This window comes from Carassius gibelio, chromosome A7, assembly GCF_023724105.1.
Source record: "Carassius gibelio isolate Cgi1373 ecotype wild population from Czech Republic chromosome A7, carGib1.2-hapl.c, whole genome shotgun sequence".
NCBI classification, from domain to species: Eukaryota; Metazoa; Chordata; class Actinopteri; order Cypriniformes; family Cyprinidae; genus Carassius; species Carassius gibelio.
In genome coordinates this window covers 9,721,561-9,747,964 of record NC_068377.1, presented here as the reverse complement: position 1 = coordinate 9,747,964, position 26,404 = coordinate 9,721,561, and the positions used below count along the sequence as shown (strand labels likewise).

Here is a 26,404-nt window from a genome sequence, read left to right as displayed (position 1 = left end):
ACTCAAAGTGCATCACCACAATATTTTATTTTATTTTATTTTAATAGGTTTGGTTTTATTTTAACAAGATGACTTTTACTTCCACTCAAAGTGCCTCAACGCAGTATTGATTGTATTTATTGCTATTAATTTTATTAATTAATTTAAACATTTTGGTTTAATTTAATTTAACCAGGTTTGAAATTTCTGTTTTAAAATCACTAAATTCACCCCAAATTACCTGCACTCAAAGTGCATCACCACAATATTTTATTTAATTTTATTTTAATTGTTTTGGTTTTATTTTAACCAGATGACATTTACTTCCACTCAAAGTGCCTCAACGCAATATTGATTGTATTTATTGATATTAATTATTTTAAACATTTTGGTTTAATTTAATTTAACCAGGTTTGAAATTTCTGTTTTAAAATGACCAAATTCCCCCCAAATTACATTCAATTTAAAGTAAGCGCAGTATTTGTTTACTTTTATTTAATTCAATTTCAACCAGAAGACATTTCTGATGTTAAAGTTGAGAAACAGGCCCCCATTACTTCCACACAAAGTGCGTCACCGCGCGACATTTATCTTTTGTGAATGTATTTATTTATTAAAATGCATATTTTTTATTGTTACTTATTTCTTTCCCTTAATTTAGCTCATATTAAAAAAGAGAGAAGACTTTTAAAAGACTTGGAAAAAACTTTGAGTGGAAAAGGATCTGTTTCTCTTTGGCCTGCCTGTGTGTCTTCTTTAAATAGGTCGCTCTTGACTGTTGTACTCGCTTACCGCCATACCACCCTGAGCACGCCCGATCTCGTCCGATCTCGGAAGCTAAGCAGGGTCGGGCCTGGTTAGTACTTGGATGGGAGACCGCCTGGGAATACCAGGTGCTGTAAGCTTTTGCTTTTCCTTCAGCCAAGGCTCAGCTATCATTCTAGTTCCTTTACACTTTTATACGGATTAGCTGCTTCTTTTTTGTCTGTTTTCTCTTTCTCTGTGCCATCTTTCTGCTTGCTGTGTCACAAAGGACAGCTCAGCCTCGTCATTCTTCCTTTCTCCTGCAGGAGGCGATAGACGGGCCTTTTCTCTGTCTCTATTACAAACTCTTGAGCGCCGCGTGCTCTTTTGGAAATGACACCCCTCTCTTCAGTTTGAGACGGAGCTTCCCAAATTTGATTGTCATCCGAACCCCTTAGTGGTAAACTACACAGGAGATGCACCCTCTTAGATTTAAAGTTCATTTTCAAATAAATTAACAAAAAACACATTCTCATGTTCATTTTTTCACTGATGTTGGTGTGGGATCAAATTATTTGCAATTAAACAAATGACATATTTCAGCTTTTTTGGTACTTTTTCATTACTTGGAACAGGACAAGAGTTTTTTATCATCTCAAAAAAAAAAAAAAAAAATTCATTAAACTCATCAGCAAATATTGTTTCATTGTAGGAAAATATAGGCATGCCCTTTCTGTTTTAAAATCACTAAATTCACCCCAAATTACCTGCACTCAAAGTGCATCACCACAATATTTTATTTTATTTTATTTTAATAGGTTTGGTTTTATTTTAACAAGATGACTTTTACTTCCACTCAAAGTGCCTCAACGCAATATTGATTGTATTTATTGATATTAATTTTATTAATTAATTTAAACATTTTGGTTTAATTTAATTTAACCAGGTTTGAAATTTCTGTTTTAAAATCACTAAATTCATCCCCAAATTACCTGCACTCAAAGTGCATCACCACAATATTTTATTTAATTTTATATTATTTAATTTTATTTCATTTCAATAGATTTGGTTTCATTTTAACCAGATGACATTTACTTCCACTCAAAGTGCCTCAACGCAGTATTGATTGTATTTATTGCTATTAATTTTATTAATTAATTTAAACATTTTGGTTTAATTTAATTTAACCAGGTTTGAAATTTCTGTTTTAAAATCACTAAATTCACCCCAAATTACCTGCACTCAAAGTGCATCACCACAATATTTTATTTAATTTTATTTTAATTGTTTTGGTTTTATTTTAACCAGATGACATTTACTTCCACTCAAAGTGCCTCAACGCAATATTGATTGTATTTATTGATATTAATTATTTTAAACATTTTGGTTTAATTTAATTTAACCAGGTTTGAAATTTCTGTTTTAAAATGACCAAATTCCCCCCAAATTACATTCAATTTAAAGTAAGCGCAGTGTTTGTTTACTTTTATTTAATTCAATTTCAACCAGAAGACATTTCTGATGTTAAAGTTGAGAAACAGGCCCCCATTACTTCCACACAAAGTGCGTCACCGCGCGACATTTATCTTTTGTGAATGTATTTATTTATTAAAATGCATATTTTTTATTGTTACTTATTTCTTTCCCTTAATTTAGCTCATATTAAAAAAGAGAGAAGACTTTTAAAAGACTTGGAAAAAACTTTGAGTGGAAAAGGATCTGTTTCTCTTTGGCCTGCCTGTGTGTCTTCTTTAAATAGGTCGCTCTTGACTGTTGTACTCGCTTACGGCCATACCACCCTGAGCACGCCCGATCTCGTCCGATCTCGGAAGCTAAGCAGGGTCGGGCCTGGTTAGTACTTGGATGGGAGACCGCCTGGGAATACCAGGTGCTGTAAGCTTTTGCTTTTCCTTCAGCCAAGGCTCAGCTATCATTCTAGTTCCTTTACACTTTTATACGGATTAGCTGCTTCTTTTTGGTCTGTTTTCTCTTTCTCTGTGCCATCTTTCTGCTTGCGGTGTCACAAAGGACAGCTCAGCCTCGTCATTCTTCCTTTCTCCTGCAGGAGGCGATAGACGGGCCTTTTCTCTGTCTCTATTACAAACTCTTGAGCGCCGCGTGCTCTTTTGGAAATGACACCCCTCTCTTCAGTTTGAGACGGAGCTTCCCAAATTTGATTGTCATCCGAACCCCTTAGTGGTAAACTACACAGGAGATGCACCCTCTTAGATTTAAAGTTCATTTTCAAATAAATTAACAAAAAACACATTCTCATGTTCATTTTTTCACTGATGTTGGTGTGGGATCAAATTATTTGCAATTAAACAAATGACATATTTCAGCTTTTTTGGTACTTTTTCATTACTTGGAACAGGACAAGAGTTTTTTATCATCTCAAAAAAAAAAAAAAAATTCATTAAACTCATCAGCAAATATTGTTTCATTGTAGGAAAATATAGGCATGCCCTTTCTGTTTTAAAATCACTAAATTCACCCCAAATTACCTGCACTCAAAGTGCATCACCACAATATTTTATTTTATTTTATTTTAATAGGTTTGGTTTTATTTTAACAAGATGACTTTTACTTCCACTCAAAGTGCCTCAACGCAATATTGATTGTATTTATTGATATTAATTTTATTAATTAATTTAAACATTTTGGTTTAATTTAATTTAACCAGGTTTGAAATTTCTGTTTTAAAATCACTAAATTCATCCCCAAATTACCTGCACTCAAAGTGCATCACCACAATATTTTATTTAATTTTATATTATTTAATTTTATTTCATTTCAATAGATTTGGTTTCATTTTAACCAGATGACATTTACTTCCACTCAAAGTGCCTCAACGCAGTATTGATTGTATTTATTGCTATTAATTTTATTAATTAATTTAAACATTTTGGTTTAATTTAATTTAACCAGGTTTGAAATTTCTGTTTTAAAATCACTAAATTCACCCCAAATTACCTGCACTCAAAGTGCATCACCACAATATTTTATTTAATTTTATTTTAATTGTTTTGGTTTTATTTTAACCAGATGACATTTACTTCCACTCAAAGTGCCTCAACGCAATATTGATTGTATTTATTGATATTAATTATTTTAAACATTTTGGTTTAATTTAATTTAACCAGGTTTGAAATTTCTGTTTTAAAATGACCAAATTCCCCCCAAATTACAGTCAATTTAAAGTAAGCGCAGTGTTTGTTTACTTTTATTTAATTCAATTTCAACCAGAAGACATTTCTGATGTTAAAGTTGAGAAACAGGCCCCCATTACTTCCACACAAAGTGCGTCACCGCGCGACATTTATCTTTTGTGAATGTATTTATTTATTAAAATGCATATTTTTTATTGTTACTTATTTCTTTCCCTTAATTTAGCTCATATTAAAAAAGAGAGAAGACTTTTAAAAGACTTGGAAAAAACTTTGAGTGGAAAAGGATCTGTTTCTCTTTGGCCTGCCTGTGTGTCTTCTTTAAATAGGTCGCTCTTGACTGTTGTACTCGCTTACGGCCATACCACCCTGAGCACGCCCGATCTCGTCCGATCTCGGAAGCTAAGCAGGGTCGGGCCTGGTTAGTACTTGGATGGGAGACCGCCTGGGAATACCAGGTGCTGTAAGCTTTTGCTTTTCTTTCAGCCAAGGCTCAGCTATCATTCTAGTTCCTTCACACTTTTATACGGATTAGCTGCTTCTTTTTTGTCTGTTTTCTCTTTCTCTGTGCCATCTTTCTGCTTGCGGTGTCACAAAGGACAGCTCAGCCTCGTCATTCTTCCTTTCTCCTGCAGGAGGCGATAGACGGGCCTTTTCTCTGTCTCTATTACAAACTCTTGAGCGCCGCGTGCTCTTTTGGAAATGACACCCCTCTCTTCAGTTTGAGACGGAGCTTCCCAAATTTGATTGTCATCCGAACCCCTTAGTGGTAAACTACACAGGAGATGCACCCTCTTAGATTTAAAGTTCATTTTCAAATAAATTAACAAAAAACACATTCTCATGTTCATTTTTTCACTGATGTTGGTGTGGGATCAAATTATTTGCAATTAAACAAATGACATATTTCAGCTTTTTTGGTACTTTTTCATTACTTGGAACAGGACAAGAGTTTTTTATCATCTCAAAAAAAAAAAAAAAAAAATCAAACTCATCAGCAAATATTGTTTCATTGTAGGAACATATAGGCATGCCCTTTCTGTTTTAAAATCACTAAATTCACCCCAAATTACCTGCACTCAAAGTGCATCACCACAATATTTTATTTTATTTTATTTTAATAGGTTTGGTTTTATTTTAACCAGATGACATTTACTTCCACTCAAAGTGCCTCAACGTAATATTGATTGTATTTATTGATATTAATTTTATTAATTAATTTAAACATTTTGGTTTAATTTAATTTAACCAGGTTTGAAATTCCTGTTTTAAAATCACTAAATTCACCCCAAATTACCTGCACTCAAAGTGCATCACCACAATATTTTATTTTATTTTATATTATTTAATTTTATTTCATTTCAATAGATTTGGTTTCATTTTAACCAGATGACATTTACTTCCACTCAAAGTGCCTCAACGCAGTATTGATTGTATTTATTGCTATTAATTTTATTAATTAATTTAAACATTTTGGTTTAATTTAATTTAACCAGGTTTGAAATTTCTGTTTTAAAATGACCAAATTCCCCCCAAATTACATTCAATTTAAAGTAAGCGCAGTATTTGTTTACTTTTATTTAATTCAATTTCAACCAGAAGACATTTCTGATGTTAAAGTTGAGAAACAGGCCCCCATTACTTCCACACAAAGTGCGTCACCGCGCGACATTTATCTTTTGTGAATGTATTTATTTATTAAAATGCATATTTTTTATTGTTACTTATTTCTTTCCCTTAATTTAGCTCATATTAAAAAAGAGAGAAGACTTTTAAAAGACTTGGAAAAAACTTTGAGTGGAAAAGGATCTGTTTCTCTTTGGCCTGCCTGTGTGTCTTCTTTAAATAGGTCGCTCTTGACTGTTGTACTTGCTTACGGCCATACCACCCTGAGCACGCCCGATCTCGTCCGATCTCGGAAGCTAAGCAGGGTCGGGCCTGGTTAGTACTTGGATGGGAGACCGCCTGGGAATACCAGGTGCTGTAAGCTTTTGCTTTTCCTTCAGCCAAGGCTCAGCTATCATTCTAGTTCCTTTACACTTTTATACGGATTAGCTGCTTCTTTTTTGTCTGTTTTCTCTTTCTCTGTGCCATCTTTCTGCTTGCGGTGTCACAAAGGACAGCTCAGCCTCGTCATTCTTCCTTTCTCCTGCAGGAGGCGATAGACGGGCCTTTTCTCTGTCTCTATTACAAACTCTTGAGTGCCGCGTGCTCTTTTGGAAATGACACCCCTCTCTTCAGTTTGAGACGGAGCTTCCCAAATTTGATTGTCATCCGAACCCCTTAGTGGTAAACTACACAGGAGATGCACCCTCTTAGATTTAAAGTTCATTTTCAAATAAATTAACAAAAAACACATTCTCATGTTCATTTTTTCACTGATGTTGGTGTGGGATCAAATTATTTGCAATTAAACAAATGACATATTTCAGCTTTTTTGGTACTTTTTCATTACTTGGAACAGGACAAGAGTTTTTTATCATCTCAAAAAAAAAAAAAAAAATTCATTAAACTCATCAGCAAATATTGTTTCATTGTAGGAAAATATAGGCATGCCCTTTCTGTTTTAAAATCACTAAATTCACCCCAAATTACCTGCACTCAAAGTGCATCACCACAATATTTTATTTTATTTTATTTTAATAGGTTTGGTTTTATTTTAACAAGATGACTTTTACTTCCACTCAAAGTGCCTCAACGCAATATTGATTGTATTTATTGATATTAATTTTATTAATTAATTTAAACATTTTGGTTTAATTTAATTTAACCAGGTTTGAAATTTCTGTTTTAAAATCACTAAATTCATCCCCAAATTACCTGCACTCAAAGTGCATCACCACAATATTTTATTTAATTTTATATTATTTAATTTTATTTCATTTCAATAGATTTGGTTTCATTTTAACCAGATGACATTTACTTCCACTCAAAGTGCCTCAACGCAGTATTGATTGTATTTATTGCTATTAATTTTATTAATTAATTTAAACATTTTGGTTTAATTTAATTTAACCAGGTTTGAAATTTCTGTTTTAAAATCACTAAATTCACCCCAAATTACCTGCACTCAAAGTGCATCACCACAATATTTTATTTAATTTTATTTTAATTGTTTTGGTTTTATTTTAACCAGATGACATTTACTTCCACTCAAAGTGCCTCAACGCAATATTGATTGTATTTATTGATATTAATTATTTTAAACATTTTGGTTTAATTTAATTTAACCAGGTTTGAAATTTCTGTTTTAAAATGACCAAATTCCCCCCAAATTACATTCAATTTAAAGTAAGCGCAGTATTTGTTTACTTTTATTTAATTCAATTTCAACCAGAAGACATTTCTGATGTTAAAGTTGAGAAACAGGCCCCCATTACTTCCACACAAAGTGCGTCACCGCGCGACATTTATCTTTTGTGAATGTATTTATTTATTAAAATGCATATTTTTTATTGTTACTTATTTCTTTCCCTTAATTTAGCTCATATTAAAAAAGAGAGAAGACTTTTAAAAGACTTGGAAAAAACTTTGAGTGGAAAAGGATCTGTTTCTCTTTGGCCTGCCTGTGTGTCTTCTTTAAATAGGTCGCTCTTGACTGTTGTACTCGCTTACGGCCATACCACCCTGAGCACGCCCGATCTCGTCCGATCTCGGAAGCTAAGCAGGGTCGGGCCTGGTTAGTACTTGGATGGGAGACCGCCTGGGAATACCAGGTGCTGTAAGCTTTTGCTTTTCCTTCAGCCAAGGCTCAGCTATCATTCTAGTTCCTTTACACTTTTATACGGATTAGCTGCTTCTTTTTTGTCTGTTTTCTCTTTCTCTGTGCCATCTTTCTGCTTGCGGTGTCACAAAGGACAGCTCAGCCTCGTCATTCTTCCTTTCTCCTGCAGGAGGCGATAGACGGGCCTTTTCTCTGTCTCTATTACAAACTCTTGAGCGCCGCGTGCTCTTTTGGAAATGACACCCCTCTCTTCAGTTTGAGACGGAGCTTCCCAAATTTGATTGTCATCCGAACCCCTTAGTGGTAAACTACACAGGAGATGCACCCTCTTAGATTTAAAGTTCATTTTCAAATAAATTAACAAAAAACACATTCTCATGTTCATTTTTTCACTGATGTTGGTGTGGGATCAAATTATTTGCAATTAAACAAATGACATATTTCAGCTTTTTTGGTACTTTTTCATTACTTGGAACAGGACAAGAGTTTTTAATCATCTCAAAAAAAAAAAAAAAAATTCATTAAACTCATCAGCAAATATTGTTTCATTGTAGGAAAATATAGGCATGCCCTTTCTGTTTTAAAATCACTAAATTCACCCCAAATTACCTGCACTCAAAGTGCATCACCACAATATTTTATTTTATTTTATTTTAATAGGTTTGGTTTTATTTTAACAAGATGACTTTTACTTCCACTCAAAGTGCCTCAACGCAATATTGATTGTATTTATTGATATTAATTTTATTAATTAATTTAAACATTTTGGTTTAATTTAATTTAACCAGGTTTGAAATTTCTGTTTTAAAATCACTAAATTCATCCCCAAATTACCTGCACTCAAAGTGCATCACCACAATATTTTATTTAATTTTATATTATTTAATTTTATTTCATTTCAATAGATTTGGTTTCATTTTAACCAGATGACATTTACTTCCACTCAAAGTGCCTCAACGCAGTATTGATTGTATTTATTGCTATTAATTTTATTAATTAATTTAAACATTTTGGTTTAATTTAATTTAACCAGGTTTGAAATTTCTGTTTTAAAATCACTAAATTCACCCCAAATTACCTGCACTCAAAGTGCATCACCACAATATTTTATTTAATTTTATTTTAATTGTTTTGGTTTTATTTTAACCAGATGACATTTACTTCCACTCAAAGTGCCTCAACGCAATATTGATTGTATTTATTGATATTAATTATTTTAAACATTTTGGTTTAATTTAATTTAACCAGGTTTGAAATTTCTGTTTTAAAATGACCAAATTCCCCCCAAATTACATTCAATTTAAAGTAAGCGCAGTATTTGTTTACTTTTATTTAATTCAATTTCAACCAGAAGACATTTCTGATGTTAAAGTTGAGAAACAGGCCCCCATTACTTCCACACAAAGTGCGTCACCGCGCGACATTTATCTTTTGTGAATGTATTTATTTATTAAAATGCATATTTTTTATTGTTACTTATTTCTTTCCCTTAATTTAGCTCATATTAAAAAAGAGAGAAGACTTTTAAAAGACTTGGAAAAAACTTTGAGTGGAAAAGGATCTGTTTCTCTTTGGCCTGCCTGTGTGTCTTCTTTAAATAGGTCGCTCTTGACTGTTGTACTCGCTTACGGCCATACCACCCTGAGCACGCCCGATCTCGTCCGATCTCGGAAGCTAAGCAGGGTCGGGCCTGGTTAGTACTTGGATGGGAGACCGCCTGGGAATACCAGGTGCTGTAAGCTTTTGCTTTTCCTTCAGCCAAGGCTCAGCTATCATTCTAGTTCCTTTACACTTTTATACGGATTAGCTGCTTCTTTTTTGTCTGTTTTCTCTTTCTCTGTGCCATCTTTCTGCTTGCGGTGTCACAAAGGACAGCTCAGCCTCGTCATTCTTCCTTTCTCCTGCAGGAGGCGATAGACGGGCCTTTTCTCTGTCTCTATTACAAACTCTTGAGCGCCGCGTGCTCTTTTGGAAATGACACCCCTCTCTTCAGTTTGAGACGGAGCTTCCCAAATTTGATTGTCATCCGAACCCCTTAGTGGTAAACTACACAGGAGATGCACCCTCTTAGATTTAAAGTTCATTTTCAAATAAATTAACAAAAAACACATTCTCATGTTCATTTTTTCACTGATGTTGGTGTGGGATCAAATTATTTGCAATTAAACAAATGACATATTTCAGCTTTTTTGGTACTTTTTCATTACTTGGAACAGGACAAGAGTTTTTTATCATCTCAAAAAAAAAAAATTCATTAAACTCATCAGCAAATATTGTTTCATTGTAGGAAAATATAGGCATGCCCTTTCTGTTTTAAAATCACTAAATTCACCCCAAATTACCTGCACTCAAAGTGCATCACCACAATATTTTATTTTATTTTATTTTAATAGGTTTGGTTTTATTTTAACCAGATGACATTTACTTCCACTCAAAGTGCCTCAACGTAATATTGATTGTATTTATTGATATTAATTTTATTAATTAATTTAAACATTTTGGTTTAATTTAATTTAACCAGGTTTGAAATTCCTGTTTTAAAATCACTAAATTCACCCCAAATTACCTGCACTCAAAGTGCATCACCACAATATTTTATTTTATTTTATATTATTTAATTTTATTTTATTTCAATAGATTTGGTTTCATTTTAACCAGATGACATTTACTTCCACTCAAAGTGCCTCAACGCAGTATTGATTGTATTTATTGCTATTAATTTTATTAATTAATTTAAACATTTTGGTTTCATTTAATTTAACCAGGTTTGAAATTTCTGTTTTAAAATGACCAATTTCCCCCCAAATTACATTCAATTTAAAGTAAGCGCAGTATTTGTTTACTTTTATTTAATTCAATTTCAACCAGAAGACATTTCTGATGTTAAAGTTGAGAAACAGGCCCCCATTACTTCCACACAAAGTGCGTCACCGCGCGACATTTATCTTTTGTGAATGTATTTATTTATTAAAATGCATATTTTTTATTGTTACTTATTTCTTTCCCTTAATTTAGCTCATATTAAAAAAGAGAGAAGACTTTTAAAAGACTTGGAAAAAACTTTGAGTGGAAAAGGATCTGTTTCTCTTTGGCCTGCCTGTGTGTCTTCTTTAAATAGGTCGCTCTTGACTGTTGTACTCGCTTACGGCCATACCACCCTGAGCACGCCCGATCTCGTCCGATCTCGGAAGCTAAGCAGGGTCGGGCCTGGTTAGTACTTGGATGGGAGACCGCCTGGGAATACCAGGGGCTGTAAGCTTTTGCTTTTCCTTCAGCCAAGGCTCAGCTATCATTCTAGTTCCTTTACACTTTTATACGGATTAGCTGCTTCTTTTTTGTCTGTTTTCTCTTTCTCTGTGCCATCTTTCTGCTTGCGGTGTCACAAAGGACAGCTCAGCCTCGTCATTCTTCCTTTCTCCTGCAGGAGGCGATAGACGGGCCTTTTCTCTGTCTCTATTACAAACTCTTGAGCGCCGCGTGCTCTTTTGGAAATGACACCCCTCTCTTCAGTTTGAGACGGAGCTTCCCAAATTTGATTGTCATCCGAACCCCTTAGTGGTAAACTACACAGGAGATGCACCCTCTTAGATTTAAAGTTCATTTTCAAATAAATTAACAAAAAACACATTCTCATGTTCATTTTTTCACTGATGTTGGTGTGGGATCAAATTATTTGCAATTAAACAAATGACATATTTCAGCTTTTTTGGTACTTTTTCATTACTTGGAACAGGACAAGAGTTTTTTATCATCTCAAAAAAAAAAAAAAAATTCATTAAACTCATCAGCAAATATTGTTTCATTGTAGGAAAATATAGGCATGCCCTTTCTGTTTTAAAATCACTAAATTCACCCCAAATTACCTGCACTCAAAGTGCATCACCACAATATTTTATTTTATTTTATTTTAATAGGTTTGGTTTTATTTTAACAAGATGACTTTTACTTCCACTCAAAGTGCCTCAACGCAATATTGATTGTATTTATTGATATTAATTTTATTAATTAATTTAAACATTTTGGTTTAATTTAATTTAACCAGGTTTGAAATTTCTGTTTTAAAATCACTAAATTCATCCCCAAATTACCTGCACTCAAAGTGCATCACCACAATATTTTATTTAATTTTATATTATTTAATTTTATTTCATTTCAATAGATTTGGTTTCATTTTAACCAGATGACATTTACTTCCACTCAAAGTGCCTCAACGCAGTATTGATTGTATTTATTGCTATTAATTTTATTAATTAATTTAAACATTTTGGTTTAATTTAATTTAACCAGGTTTGAAATTTCTGTTTTAAAATCACTAAATTCACCCCAAATTACCTGCACTCAAAGTGCATCACCACAATATTTTATTTAATTTTATTTTAATTGTTTTGGTTTTATTTTAACCAGATGACATTTACTTCCACTCAAAGTGCCTCAACGCAATATTGATTGTATTTATTGATATTAATTATTTTAAACATTTTGGTTTAATTTAATTTAACCAGGTTTGAAATTTCTGTTTTAAAATGACCAAATTCCCCCCAAATTACATTCAATTTAAAGTAAGCGCAGTGTTTGTTTACTTTTATTTAATTCAATTTCAACCAGAAGACATTTCTGATGTTAAAGTTGAGAAACAGGCCCCCATTACTTCCACACAAAGTGCGTCACCGCGCGACATTTATCTTTTGTGAATGTATTTATTTATTAAAATGCATATTTTTTATTGTTACTTATTTCTTTCCCTTAATTTAGCTCATATTAAAAAAGAGAGAAGACTTTTAAAAGACTTGGAAAAAACTTTGAGTGGAAAAGGATCTGTTTCTCTTTGGCCTGCCTGTGTGTCTTCTTTAAATAGGTCGCTCTTGACTGTTGTACTCGCTTACGGCCATACCACCCTGAGCACGCCCGATCTCGTCCGATCTCGGAAGCTAAGCAGGGTCGGGCCTGGTTAGTACTTGGATGGGAGACCGCCTGGGAATACCAGGTGCTGTAAGCTTTTGCTTTTCATTCAGCCAAGGCTCAGCTATCATTCTAGTTCCTTTACACTTTTATACGGATTAGCTGCTTCTTTTTTGTCTGTTTTCTCTTTCTCTGTGCCATCTTTCTGCTTGCGGTGTCACAAAGGACAGCTCAGCCTCGTCATTCTTCCTTTCTCCTGCAGGAGGCGATAGACGGGCCTTTTCTCTGTCTCTATTACAAACTCTTGAGCGCCGCGTGCTCTTTTGGAAATGACACCCCTCTCTTCAGTTTGAGACGGAGCTTCCCAAATTTGATTGTCATCCGAACCCCTTAGTGGTAAACTACACAGGAGATGCACCCTCTTAGATTTAAAGTTCATTTTCAAATAAATTAACAAAAAACACATTCTCATGTTCATTTTTTCACTGATGTTGGTGTGGGATCAAATTATTTGCAATTAAACAAATGACATATTTCAGCTTTTTTGGTACTTTTTCATTACTTGGAACAGGACAAGAGTTTTTTATCATCTCAAAAAAAAAAAAAAAAAATCAAACTCATCAGCAAATATTGTTTCATTGTAGGAACATATAGGCATGCCCTTTCTGTTTTAAAATCACTAAATTCACCCCAAATTACCTGCACTCAAAGTGCATCACCACAATATTTTATTTTATTTTATTTTAATAGGTTTGGTTTTATTTTAACCAGATGACATTTACTTCCACTCAAAGTGCCTCAACGTAATATTGATTGTATTTATTGATATTAATTTTATTAATTAATTTAAACATTTTGGTTTAATTTAATTTAACCAGGTTTGAAATTCCTGTTTTAAAATCACTAAATTCACCCCAAATTACCTGCACTCAAAGTGCATCACCACAATATTTTATTTTATTTTATATTATTTAATTTTATTTTATTTCAATAGATTTGGTTTCATTTTAACCAGATGACATTTACTTCCACTCAAAGTGCCTCAACGCAGTATTGATTGTATTTATTGCTATTAATTTTATTAATTAATTTAAACATTTTGGTTTAATTTAATTTAACCAGGTTTGAAATTTCTGTTTTAAAATGACCAATTTCCCCCCAAATTACATTCAATTTAAAGTAAGCGCAGTATTTGTTTACTTTTATTTAATTCAATTTCAACCAGAAGACATTTCTGATGTTAAAGTTGAGAAACAGGCCCCCATTACTTCCACACAAAGTGCGTCACCGCGCGACATTTATCTTTTGTGAATGTATTTATTTATTAAAATGCATATTTTTTATTGTTACTTATTTCTTTCCCTTAATTTAGCTCATATTAAAAAAGAGAGAAGACTTTTAAAAGACTTGGAAAAAACTTTGAGTGGAAAAGGATCTGTTTCTCTTTGGCCTGCCTGTGTGTCTTCTTTAAATAGGTCGCTCTTGACTGTTGTACTCGCTTACGGCCATACCACCCTGAGCACGCCCGATCTCGTCCGATCTCGGAAGCTAAGCAGGGTCGGGCCTGGTTAGTACTTGGATGGGAGACCGCCTGGGAATACCAGGTGCTGTAAGCTTTTGCTTTTCCTTCAGCCAAGGCTCAGCTATCATTCTAGTTCCTTTACACTTTTATACGGATTAGCTGCTTCTTTTTTGTCTGTTTTCTCTTTCTCTGTGCCATCTTTCTGCTTGCGGTGTCACAAAGGACAGCTCAGCCTCGTCATTCTTCCTTTCTCCTGCAGGAGGCGATAGACGGGCCTTTTCTCTGTCTCTATTACAAACTCTTGAGCGCCGCGTGCTCTTTTGGAAATGACACCCCTCTCTTCAGTTTGAGACGGAGCTTCCCAAATTTGATTGTCATCCGAACCCCTTAGTGGTAAACTACACAGGAGATGCACCCTCTTAGATTTAAAGTTCATTTTCAAATAAATTAACAAAAAACACATTCTCATGTTCATTTTTTCACTGATGTTGGTGTGGGATCAAATTATTTGCAATTAAACAAATGACATATTTCAGCTTTTTTGGTACTTTTTCATTACTTGGAACAGGACAAGAGTTTTTTATCATCTCAAAAAAAAAAAAAAAAATTCATTAAACTCATCAGCAAATATTGTTTCATTGTAGGAAAATATAGGCATGCCCTTTCTGTTTTAAAATCACTAAATTCACCCCAAATTACCTGCACTCAAAGTGCATCACCACAATATTTTATTTTATTTTATTTTAATAGGTTTGGTTTTATTTTAACAAGATGACTTTTACTTCCACTCAAAGTGCCTCAACGCAGTATTGATTGTATTTATTGCTATTAATTTTATTAATTAATTTAAACATTTTGGTTTAATTTAATTTAACCAGGTTTGAAATTTCTGTTTTAAAATCACTAAATTCACCCCAAATTACCTGCACTCAAAGTGCATCACCACAATATTTTATTTAATTTTATTTTAATTGTTTTGGTTTTATTTTAACCAGATGACATTTACTTCCACTCAAAGTGCCTCAACGCAATATTGATTGTATTTATTGATATTAATTATTTTAAACATTTTGGTTTAATTTAATTTAACCAGGTTTGAAATTTCTGTTTTAAAATGACCAAATTCCCCCCAAATTACATTCAATTTAAAGTAAGCGCAGTATTTGTTTACTTTTATTTAATTCAATTTCAACCAGAAGACATTTCTGATGTTAAAGTTGAGAAACAGGCCCCCATTACTTCCACACAAAGTGCGTCACCGCGCGACATTTATCTTTTGTGAATGTATTTATTTATTAAAATGCATATTTTTTATTGTTACTTATTTCTTTCCCTTAATTTAGCTCATATTAAAAAAGAGAGAAGACTTTTAAAAGACTTGGAAAAAACTTTGAGTGGAAAAGGATCTGTTTCTCTTTGGCCTGCCTGTGTGTCTTCTTTAAATAGGTCGCTCTTGACTGTTGTACTCGCTTACCGCCATACCACCCTGAGCACGCCCGATCTCGTCCGATCTCGGAAGCTAAGCAGGGTCGGGCCTGGTTAGTACTTGGATGGGAGACCGCCTGGGAATACCAGGTGCTGTAAGCTTTTGCTTTTCCTTCAGCCAAGGCTCAGCTATCATTCTAGTTCCTTTACACTTTTATACGGATTAGCTGCTTCTTTTTTGTCTGTTTTCTCTTTCTCTGTGCCATCTTTCTGCTTGCTGTGTCACAAAGGACAGCTCAGCCTCGTCATTCTTCCTTTCTCCTGCAGGAGGCGATAGACGGGCCTTTTCTCTGTCTCTATTACAAACTCTTGAGCGCCGCGTGCTCTTTTGGAAATGACACCCCTCTCTTCAGTTTGAGACGGAGCTTCCCAAATTTGATTGTCATCCGAACCCCTTAGTGGTAAACTACACAGGAGATGCACCCTCTTAGATTTAAAGTTCATTTTCAAATAAATTAACAAAAAACACATTCTCATGTTCATTTTTTCACTGATGTTGGTGTGGGATCAAATTATTTGCAATTAAACAAATGACATATTTCAGCTTTTTTGGTACTTTTTCATTACTTGGAACAGGACAAGAGTTTTTTATCATCTCAAAAAAAAAAAAAAAAAATTCATTAAACTCATCAGCAAATATTGTTTCATTGTAGGAAAATATAGGCATGCCCTTTCTGTTTTAAAATCACTAAATTCACCCCAAATTACCTGCACTCAAAGTGCATCACCACAATATTTTATTTTATTTTATTTTAATAGGTTTGGTTTTATTTTAACAAGATGACTTTTACTTCCACTCAAAGTGCCTCAACGCAATATTGATTGTATTTATTGATATTAATTTTATTAATTAATTTAAACATTTTGGTTTAATTTAATTTAACCAGGTTTGAAATTTCTGTTTTAAAATCACTAAATTCATCCCCAAATTACCTGCACTCAAAGTGCATCACCACAATATTTTATTTAATTTTATATTATTTAATTTTATTTCATTTCAATAGATTTGGTTTCATTTTAACCAGATGACATTTACTTCCACTCAAAGTGCCTCAACGCAGTATTGATTGTATTTATTGCTATTAATTTTATTAATTAATTTAAACATTTTGGTTTAATTTAATTTAACCAGGTTTGAAATTTCTGTTTTAAAATCACTAAATTCACCCCAAATTACCTGCACTCAAAGTGCATCACCACAATATTTTATTTAATTTTATTTTAATTGTTTTGGTTTTATTTTAACCAGATGACATTTACTTCCACTCAAAGTGCCTCAACGCAATATTGATTGTATTTATTGATATTAATTATTTTAAACATTTTGGTTTAATTTAATTTAACCAGGTTTGAAATTTCTGTTTTAAAATGACCAAATTCCCCCCAAATTACATTCAATTTAAAGTAAGCGCAGTATTTGTTTACTTTTATTTAATTCAATTTCAACCAGAAGACATTTCTGATGTTAAAGTTGAGAAACAGGCCCCCATTACTTCCACACAAAGTGCGTCACCGCGCGACATTTATCTTTTGTGAATGTATTTATTTATTAAAATGCATATTTTTTATTGTTACTTATTTCTTTCCCTTAATTTAGCTCATATTAAAAAAGAGAGAAGACTTTTAAAAGACTTGGAAAAAACTTTGAGTGGAAAAGGATCTGTTTCTCTTTGGCCTGCCTGTGTGTCTTCTTTAAATAGGTCGCTCTTGACTGTTGTACTCGCTTACGGCCATACCACCCTGAGCACGCCCGATCTCGTCCGATCTCGGAAGCTAAGCAGGGTCGGGCCTGGTTAGTACTTGGATGGGAGACCGCCTGGGAATACCAGGTGCTGTAAGCTTTTGCTTTTCCTTCAGCCAAGGCTCAGCTATCATTCTAGTTCCTTTACACTTTTATACGGATTAGCTGCTTCTTTTTTGTCTGTTTTCTCTTTCTCTGTGCCATCTTTCTGCTTGCGGTGTCACAAAGGACAGCTCAGCCTCGTCATTCTTCCTTTCTCCTGCAGGAGGCGATAGACGGGCCTTTTCTCTGTCTCTATTACAAACTCTTGAGCGCCGCGTGCTCTTTTGGAAATGACACCCCTCTCTTCAGTTTGAGACGGAGCTTCCCAAATTTGATTGTCATCCGAACCCCTTAGTGGTAAACTACACAGGAGATGCACCCTCTTAGATTTAAAGTTCATTTTCAAATAAATTAACAAAAAACACATTCTCATGTTCATTTTTTCACTGATGTTGGTGTGGGATCAAATTATTTGCAATTAAACAAATGACATATTTCAGCTTTTTTGGTACTTTTTCATTACTTGGAACAGGACAAGAGTTTTTTATCATCTCAAAAAAAAAAAATTCATTAAACTCATCAGCAAATATTGTTTCATTGTAGGAAAATATAGGCATGCCCTTTCTGTTTTAAAATCACTAAATTCACCCCAAATTACCTGCACTCAAAGTGCATCACCACAATATTTTATTTTATTTTATTTTAATAGGTTTGGTTTTATTTTAACCAGATGACATTTACTTCCACTCAAAGTGCCTCAACGTAATATTGATTGTATTTATTGATATTAATTTTATTAATTAATTTAAACATTTTGGTTTAATTTAATTTAACCAGGTTTGAAATTCCTGTTTTAAAATCACTAAATTCACCCCAAATTACCTGCACTCAAAGTGCATCACCACAATATTTTATTTTATTTTATATTATTTAATTTTATTTTATTTCAATAGATTTGGTTTCATTTTAACCAGATGACATTTACTTCCACTCAAAGTGCCTCAACGCAGTATTGATTGTATTTATTGCTATTAATTTTATTAATTAATTTAAACATTTTGGTTTCATTTAATTTAACCAGGTTTGAAATTTCTGTTTTAAAATGACCAATTTCCCCCCAAATTACATTCAATTTAAAGTAAGCGCAGTATTTGTTTACTTTTATTTAATTCAATTTCAACCAGAAGACATTTCTGATGTTAAAGTTGAGAAACAGGCCCCCATTACTTCCACACAAAGTGCGTCACCGCGCGACATTTATCTTTTGTGAATGTATTTATTTATTAAAATGCATATTTTTTATTGTTACTTATTTCTTTCCCTTAATTTAGCTCATATTAAAAAAGAGAGAAGACTTTTAAAAGACTTGGAAAAAACTTTGAGTGGAAAAGGATCTGTTTCTCTTTGGCCTGCCTGTGTGTCTTCTTTAAATAGGTCGCTCTTGACTGTTGTACTCGCTTACGGCCATACCACCCTGAGCACGCCCGATCTCGTCCGATCTCGGAAGCTAAGCAGGGTCGGGCCTGGTTAGTACTTGGATGGGAGACCGCCTGGGAATACCAGGGGCTGTAAGCTTTTGCTTTTCCTTCAGCCAAGGCTCAGCTATCATTCTAGTTCCTTTACACTTTTATACGGATTAGCTGCTTCTTTTTTGTCTGTTTTCTCTTTCTCTGTGCCATCTTTCTGCTTGCGGTGTCACAAAGGACAGCTCAGCCTCGTCATTCTTCCTTTCTCCTGCAGGAGGCGATAGACGGGCCTTTTCTCTGTCTCTATTACAAACTCTTGAGCGCCGCGTGCTCTTTTGGAAATGACACCCCTCTCTTCAGTTTGAGACGGAGCTTCCCAAATTTGATTGTCATCCGAACCCCTTAGTGGTAAACTACACAGGAGATGCACCCTCTTAGATTTAAAGTTCATTTTCAAATAAATTAACAAAAAACACATTCTCATGTTCATTTTTTCACTGATGTTGGTGTGGGATCAAATTATTTGCAATTAAACAAATGACATATTTCAGCTTTTTTGGTACTTTTTCATTACTTGGAACAGGACAAGAGTTTTTTATCATCTCAAAAAAAAAAAAAAAATTCATTAAACTCATCAGCAAATATTGTTTCATTGTAGGAAAATATAGGCATGCCCTTTCTGTTTTAAAATCACTAAATTCACCCCAAATTACCTGCACTCAAAGTGCATCACCACAATATTTTATTTTATTTTATTTTAATAGGTTTGGTTTTATTTTAACAAGATGACTTTTACTTCCACTCAAAGTGCCTCAACGCAATATTGATTGTATTTATTGATATTAATTTTATTAATTAATTTAAACATTTTGGTTTAATTTAATTTAACCAGGTTTGAAATTTCTGTTTTAAAATCACTAAATTCATCCCCAAATTACCTGCACTCAAAGTGCATCACCACAATATTTTATTTAATTTTATATTATTTAATTTTATTTCATTTCAATAGATTTGGTTTCATTTTAACCAGATGACATTTACTTCCACTCAAAGTGCCTCAACGCAGTATTGATTGTATTTATTGCTATTAATTTTATTAATTAATTTAAACATTTTGGTTTAATTTAATTTAACCAGGTTTGAAATTTCTGTTTTAAAATCACTAAATTCACCCCAAATTACCTGCACTCAAAGTGCATCACCACAATATTTTATTTAATTTTATTTTAATTGTTTTGGTTTTATTTTAACCAGATGACATTTACTTCCACTCAAAGTGCCTCAACGCAATATTGATTGTATTTATTGATATTAATTATTTTAAACATTTTGGTTTAATTTAATTTAACCAGGTTTGAAATTTCTGTTTTAAAATGACCAAATTCCCCCCAAATTACATTCAATTTAAAGTAAGCGCAGTGTTTGTTTACTTTTATTTAATTCAATTTCAACCAGAAGACATTTCTGATGTTAAAGTTGAGAAACAGGCCCCCATTACTTCCACACAAAGTGCGTCACCGCGCGACATTTATCTTTTGTGAATGTATTTATTTATTAAAATGCATATTTTTTATTGTTACTTATTTCTTTCCCTTAATTTAGCTCATATTAAAAAAGAGAGAAGACTTTTAAAAGACTTGGAAAAAACTTTGAGTGGAAAAGGATCTGTTTCTCTTTGGCCTGCCTGTGTGTCTTCTTTAAATAGGTCGCTCTTGACTGTTGTACTCGCTTACGGCCATACCACCCTGAGCACGCCCGATCTCGTCCGATCTCGGAAGCTAAGCAGGGTCGGGCCTGGTTAGTACTTGGATGGGAGACCGCCTGGGAATACCAGGTGCTGTAAGCTTTTGCTTTTCATTCAGCCAAGGCTCAGCTATCATTCTAGTTCCTTTACACTTTTATACGGATTAGCTGCTTCTTTTTTGTCTGTTTTCTCTTTCTCTGTGCCATCTTTCTGCTTGCGGTGTCACAAAGGACAGCTCAGCCTCGTCATTCTTCCTTTCTCCTGCAGGAGGCGATAGACGGGCCTTTTCTCTGTCTCTATTACAAACTCTTGAGCGCCGCGTGCTCTTTTGGAAATGACACCCCTCTCTTCAGTTTGAGACGGAGCTTCCCAAATTTGATTGTCATCCGAACCCCTTAGTGGTAAACTACACAGGAGATGCACCCTCTTAGATTTAAAGTTCATTTTCAAATAAATTAACAAAAAACACATTCTCATGTTCATTTTTTCACTGATGTTGGTGTGGGATCAAATTATTTGCAATTAAACAAATGACATATTTCAGCTTTTTTGGTACTTTTTCATTACTTGGAACAGGACAAGAGTTTTTTATCATCTCAAAAAAAAAAAATTCATTAAACTCATCAGCAAATATTGTTTCATTGTAGGAAAATATAGGCATGCCCTTTCTGTTTTAAAATCACTAAATTCACCCCAAATTACCTGCACTCAAAGTGCATCACCACAATATTTTATTTTATTTTATTTTAATAGGTTTGGTTTTATTTTAACCAGATGACATTTACTTCCACTCAAAGTGCCTCAACGTAATATTGATTGTATTTATTGATATTAATTTTATTAATTAATTTAAACATTTTGGTTTAATTTAATTTAACCAGGTTTGAAATTCCTGTTTTAAAATCACTAAATTCACCCCAAATTACCTGCACTCAAAGTGCATCACCACAATATTTTATTTTATTTTATATTATTTAATTTTATTTTATTTCAATAGATTTGGTTTCATTTTAACCAGATGACATTTACTTCCACTCAAAGTGCCTCAACGCAGTATTGATTGTATTTATTGCTATTAATTTTATTAATTAATTTAAACATTTTGGTTTCATTTAATTTAACCAGGTTTGAAATTTCTGTTTTAAAATGACCAATTTCCCCCCAAATTACATTCAATTTAAAGTAAGCGCAGTATTTGTTTACTTTTATTTAATTCAATTTCAACCAGAAGACATTTCTGATGTTAAAGTTGAGAAACAGGCCCCCATTACTTCCACACAAAGTGCGTCACCGCGCGACATTTATCTTTTGTGAATGTATTTATTTATTAAAATGCATATTTTTTATTGTTACTTATTTCTTTCCCTTAATTTAGCTCATATTAAAAAAGAGAGAAGACTTTTAAAAGACTTGGAAAAAACTTTGAGTGGAAAAGGATCTGTTTCTCTTTGGCCTGCCTGTGTGTCTTCTTTAAATAGGTCGCTCTTGACTGTTGTACTCGCTTACGGCCATACCACCCTGAGCACGCCCGATCTCGTCCGATCTCGGAAGCTAAGCAGGGTCGGGCCTGGTTAGTACTTGGATGGGAGACCGCCTGGGAATACCAGGGGCTGTAAGCTTTTGCTTTTCCTTCAGCCAAGGCTCAGCTATCATTCTAGTTCCTTTACACTTTTATACGGATTAGCTGCTTCTTTTTTGTCTGTTTTCTCTTTCTCTGTGCCATCTTTCTGCTTGCGGTGTCACAAAGGACAGCTCAGCCTCGTCATTCTTCCTTTCTCCTGCAGGAGGCGATAGACGGGCCTTTTCTCTGTCTCTATTACAAACTCTTGAGCGCCGCGTGCTCTTTTGGAAATGACACCCCTCTCTTCAGTTTGAGACGGAGCTTCCCAAATTTGATTGTCATCCGAACCCCTTAGTGGTAAACTACACAGGAGATGCACCCTCTTAGATTTAAAGTTCATTTTCAAATAAATTAACAAAAAACACATTCTCATGTTCATTTTTTCACTGATGTTGGTGTGGGATCAAATTATTTGCAATTAAACAAATGACATATTTCAGCTTTTTTGGTACTTTTTCATTACTTGGAACAGGACAAGAGTTTTTTATCATCTCAAAAAAAAAAAAAAAATTCATTAAACTCATCAGCAAATATTGTTTCATTGTAGGAAAATATAGGCATGCCCTTTCTGTTTTAAAATCACTAAATTCACCCCAAATTACCTGCACTCAAAGTGCATCACCACAATATTTTATTTTATTTTATTTTAATAGGTTTGGTTTTATTTTAACAAGATGACTTTTACTTCCACTCAAAGTGCCTCAACGCAATATTGATTGTATTTATTGATATTAATTTTATTAATTAATTTAAACATTTTGGTTTAATTTAATTTAACCAGGTTTGAAATTTCTGTTTTAAAATCACTAAATTCATCCCCAAATTACCTGCACTCAAAGTGCATCACCACAATATTTTATTTAATTTTATATTATTTAATTTTATTTCATTTCAATAGATTTGGTTTCATTTTAACCAGATGACATTTACTTCCACTCAAAGTGCCTCAACGCAGTATTGATTGTATTTATTGCTATTAATTTTATTAATTAATTTAAACATTTTGGTTTAATTTAATTTAACCAGGTTTGAAATTTCTGTTTTAAAATCACTAAATTCACCCCAAATTACCTGCACTCAAAGTGCATCACCACAATATTTTATTTAATTTTATTTTAATTGTTTTGGTTTTATTTTAACCAGATGACATTTACTTCCACTCAAAGTGCCTCAACGCAATATTGATTGTATTTATTGATATTAATTATTTTAAACATTTTGGTTTAATTTAATTTAACCAGGTTTGAAATTTCTGTTTTAAAATGACCAAATTCCCCCCAAATTACATTCAATTTAAAGTAAGCGCAGTGTTTGTTTACTTTTATTTAATTCAATTTCAACCAGAAGACATTTCTGATGTTAAAGTTGAGAAACAGGCCCCCATTACTTCCACACAAAGTGCGTCACCGCGCGACATTTATCTTTTGTGAATGTATTTATTTATTAAAATGCATATTTTTTATTGTTACTTATTTCTTTCCCTTAATTTAGCTCATATTAAAAAAGAGAGAAGACTTTTAAAAGACTTGGAAAAAACTTTGAGTGGAAAAGGATCTGTTTCTCTTTGGCCTGCCTGTGTGTCTTCTTTAAATAGGTCGCTCTTGACTGTTGTACTCGCTTACGGCCATACCACCCTGAGCACGCCCGATCTCGTCCGATCTCGGAAGCTAAGCAGGGTCGGGCCTGGTTAGTACTTGGATGGGAGACCGCCTGGGAATACCAGGTGCTGTAAGCTTTTGCTTTTCATTCAGCCAAGGCTCAGCTATCATTCTAGTTCCTTTACACTTTTATACGGATTAGCTGCTTCTTTTTTGTCTGTTTTCTCTTTCTCTGTGCCATCTTTCTGCTTGCGGTGTCACAAAGGACAGCTCAGCCTCGTCATTCTTCCTTTCTCCTGCAGGAGGCGATAGACGGGCCTTTTCTCTGTCTCTATTACAAACTCTTGAGCGCCGCGTGCTCTTTTGGAAATGACACCCCTCTCTTCAGTTTGAGACGGAGCTTCCCAAATTTGATTGTCATCCGAACCCCTTAGTGGTAAACTACACAGGAGATGCACCCTCTTAGATTTAAAGTTCATTTTCAAATAAATTAACAAAAAACACATTCTCATGTTCATTTTTTCACTGATGTTGGTGTGGGATCAAATTATTTGCAATTAAACAAATGACATATTTCAGCTTTTTTGGTACTTTTTCATTACTTGGAACAGGACAAGAGTTTTTTATCATCTCAAAAAAAAAAAAAAAAAATCAAACTCATCAGCAAATATTGTTTCATTGTAGGAACATATAGGCATGCCCTTTCTGTTTTAAAATCACTAAATTCACCCCAAATTACCTGCACTCAAAGTGCATCACCACAATATTTTATTTTATTTTATTTTAATAGGTTTGGTTTTATTTTAACCAGATGACATTTACTTCCACTCAAAGTGCCTCAACGTAATATTGATTGTATTTATTGATATTAATTTTATTAATTAATTTAAACATTTTGGTTTAATTTAATTTAACCAGGTTTGAAATTCCTGTTTTAAAATCACTAAATTCACCCCAAATTACCTGCACTCAAAGTGCATCACCACAATATTTTATTTTATTTTATATTATTTAATTTTATTTTATTTCAATAGATTTGGTTTCATTTTAACCAGATGACATTTACTTCCACTCAAAGTGCCTCAACGCAGTATTGATTGTATTTATTGCTATTAATTTTATTAATTAATTTAAACATTTTGGTTTAATTTAATTTAACCAGGTTTGAAATTTCTGTTTTAAAATGACCAATTTCCCCCCAAATTACATTCAATTTAAAGTAAGCGCAGTATTTGTTTACTTTTATTTAATTCAATTTCAACCAGAAGACATTTCTGATGTTAAAGTTGAGAAACAGGCCCCCATTACTTCCACACAAAGTGCGTCACCGCGCGACATTTATCTTTTGTGAATGTATTTATTTATTAAAATGCATATTTTTTATTGTTACTTATTTCTTTCCCTTAATTTAGCTCATATTAAAAAAGAGAGAAGACTTTTAAAAGACTTGGAAAAAACTTTGAGTGGAAAAGGATCTGTTTCTCTTTGGCCTGCCTGTGTGTCTTCTTTAAATAGGTCGCTCTTGACTGTTGTACTCGCTTACGGCCATACCACCCTGAGCACGCCCGATCTCGTCCGATCTCGGAAGCTAAGCAGGGTCGGGCCTGGTTAGTACTTGGATGGGAGACCGCCTGGGAATACCAGGTGCTGTAAGCTTTTGCTTTTCCTTCAGCCAAGGCTCAGCTATCATTCTAGTTCCTTTACACTTTTATACGGATTAGCTGCTTCTTTTTTGTCTGTTTTCTCTTTCTCTGTGCCATCTTTCTGCTTGCGGTGTCACAAAGGACAGCTCAGCCTCGTCATTCTTCCTTTCTCCTGCAGGAGGCGATAGACGGGCCTTTTCTCTGTCTCTATTACAAACTCTTGAGCGCCGCGTGCTCTTTTGGAAATGACACCCCTCTCTTCAGTTTGAGACGGAGCTTCCCAAATTTGATTGTCATCCGAACCCCTTAGTGGTAAACTACACAGGAGATGCACCCTCTTAGATTTAAAGTTCATTTTCAAATAAATTAACAAAAAACACATTCTCATGTTCATTTTTTCACTGATGTTGGTGTGGGATCAAATTATTTGCAATTAAACAAATGACATATTTCAGCTTTTTTGGTACTTTTTCATTACTTGGAACAGGACAAGAGTTTTTTATCATCTCAAAAAAAAAAAAAAAAATTCATTAAACTCATCAGCAAATATTGTTTCATTGTAGGAAAATATAGGCATGCCCTTTCTGTTTTAAAATCACTAAATTCACCCCAAATTACCTGCACTCAAAGTGCATCACCACAATATTTTATTTTATTTTATTTTAATAGGTTTGGTTTTATTTTAACAAGATGACTTTTACTTCCACTCAAAGTGCCTCAACGCAGTATTGATTGTATTTATTGCTATTAATTTTATTAATTAATTTAAACATTTTGGTTTAATTTAATTTAACCAGGTTTGAAATTTCTGTTTTAAAATCACTAAATTCACCCCAAATTACCTGCACTCAAAGTGCATCACCACAATATTTTATTTAATTTTATTTTAATTGTTTTGGTTTTATTTTAACCAGATGACATTTACTTCCACTCAAAGTGCCTCAACGCAATATTGATTGTATTTATTGATATTAATTATTTTAAACATTTTGGTTTAATTTAATTTAACCAGGTTTGAAATTTCTGTTT

At 33.4% G+C, this 26,404-nt stretch overlaps 16 non-coding genes across 16 annotated transcripts; all 16 read left to right on the top strand.

Annotated features, from left to right (window-relative positions):
* Positions 1-765: 765 nt before the first annotated feature.
* LOC128017925 (5S ribosomal RNA) lies at positions 766-884 on the top strand. The gene has a single exon (XR_008184620.1). It is a non-coding gene; the product is annotated as a 5S ribosomal RNA (ribosomal RNA).
* A 1,620-nt stretch (positions 885-2,504) lies between these two features.
* LOC128017989 (5S ribosomal RNA) lies at positions 2,505-2,623 on the top strand. Its single transcript, XR_008184679.1, has one exon. It is a non-coding gene; the product is annotated as a 5S ribosomal RNA (ribosomal RNA).
* A 1,618-nt stretch (positions 2,624-4,241) lies between these two features.
* On the top strand, positions 4,242-4,360 carry LOC128017988 (5S ribosomal RNA). Its single transcript, XR_008184678.1, has one exon. It is a non-coding gene; the product is annotated as a 5S ribosomal RNA (ribosomal RNA).
* A 1,401-nt stretch (positions 4,361-5,761) lies between these two features.
* Positions 5,762-5,880, top strand: LOC128017986 (5S ribosomal RNA). Its single transcript, XR_008184676.1, has one exon. It is a non-coding gene; the product is annotated as a 5S ribosomal RNA (ribosomal RNA).
* A 1,619-nt stretch (positions 5,881-7,499) lies between these two features.
* Positions 7,500-7,618, top strand: LOC128017985 (5S ribosomal RNA). Its single transcript, XR_008184675.1, has one exon. It is a non-coding gene; the product is annotated as a 5S ribosomal RNA (ribosomal RNA).
* A 1,619-nt stretch (positions 7,619-9,237) lies between these two features.
* Positions 9,238-9,356, top strand: LOC128017984 (5S ribosomal RNA). Its single transcript, XR_008184674.1, has one exon. It is a non-coding gene; the product is annotated as a 5S ribosomal RNA (ribosomal RNA).
* Positions 9,357-10,754: 1,398 nt separating this feature from the next.
* On the top strand, positions 10,755-10,873 carry LOC128017920 (5S ribosomal RNA). Its single transcript, XR_008184615.1, has one exon. It is a non-coding gene; the product is annotated as a 5S ribosomal RNA (ribosomal RNA).
* A 1,618-nt stretch (positions 10,874-12,491) lies between these two features.
* Positions 12,492-12,610, top strand: LOC128017983 (5S ribosomal RNA). Its single transcript, XR_008184673.1, has one exon. It is a non-coding gene; the product is annotated as a 5S ribosomal RNA (ribosomal RNA).
* Positions 12,611-14,010: 1,400 nt separating this feature from the next.
* Positions 14,011-14,129, top strand: LOC128017982 (5S ribosomal RNA). Its single transcript, XR_008184672.1, has one exon. It is a non-coding gene; the product is annotated as a 5S ribosomal RNA (ribosomal RNA).
* A 1,374-nt stretch (positions 14,130-15,503) lies between these two features.
* LOC128017924 (5S ribosomal RNA) lies at positions 15,504-15,622 on the top strand. The gene has a single exon (XR_008184619.1). It is a non-coding gene; the product is annotated as a 5S ribosomal RNA (ribosomal RNA).
* A 1,620-nt stretch (positions 15,623-17,242) lies between these two features.
* Positions 17,243-17,361, top strand: LOC128017981 (5S ribosomal RNA). Its single transcript, XR_008184671.1, has one exon. It is a non-coding gene; the product is annotated as a 5S ribosomal RNA (ribosomal RNA).
* A 1,398-nt stretch (positions 17,362-18,759) lies between these two features.
* Positions 18,760-18,878, top strand: LOC128017919 (5S ribosomal RNA). The gene has a single exon (XR_008184614.1). It is a non-coding gene; the product is annotated as a 5S ribosomal RNA (ribosomal RNA).
* Positions 18,879-20,496: 1,618 nt separating this feature from the next.
* Positions 20,497-20,615, top strand: LOC128017980 (5S ribosomal RNA). The gene has a single exon (XR_008184670.1). It is a non-coding gene; the product is annotated as a 5S ribosomal RNA (ribosomal RNA).
* A 1,398-nt stretch (positions 20,616-22,013) lies between these two features.
* LOC128017918 (5S ribosomal RNA) lies at positions 22,014-22,132 on the top strand. Its single transcript, XR_008184613.1, has one exon. It is a non-coding gene; the product is annotated as a 5S ribosomal RNA (ribosomal RNA).
* A 1,618-nt stretch (positions 22,133-23,750) lies between these two features.
* LOC128017979 (5S ribosomal RNA) lies at positions 23,751-23,869 on the top strand. Its single transcript, XR_008184669.1, has one exon. It is a non-coding gene; the product is annotated as a 5S ribosomal RNA (ribosomal RNA).
* A 1,400-nt stretch (positions 23,870-25,269) lies between these two features.
* LOC128017978 (5S ribosomal RNA) lies at positions 25,270-25,388 on the top strand. The gene has a single exon (XR_008184668.1). It is a non-coding gene; the product is annotated as a 5S ribosomal RNA (ribosomal RNA).
* Positions 25,389-26,404: the final 1,016 nt, after the last annotated feature.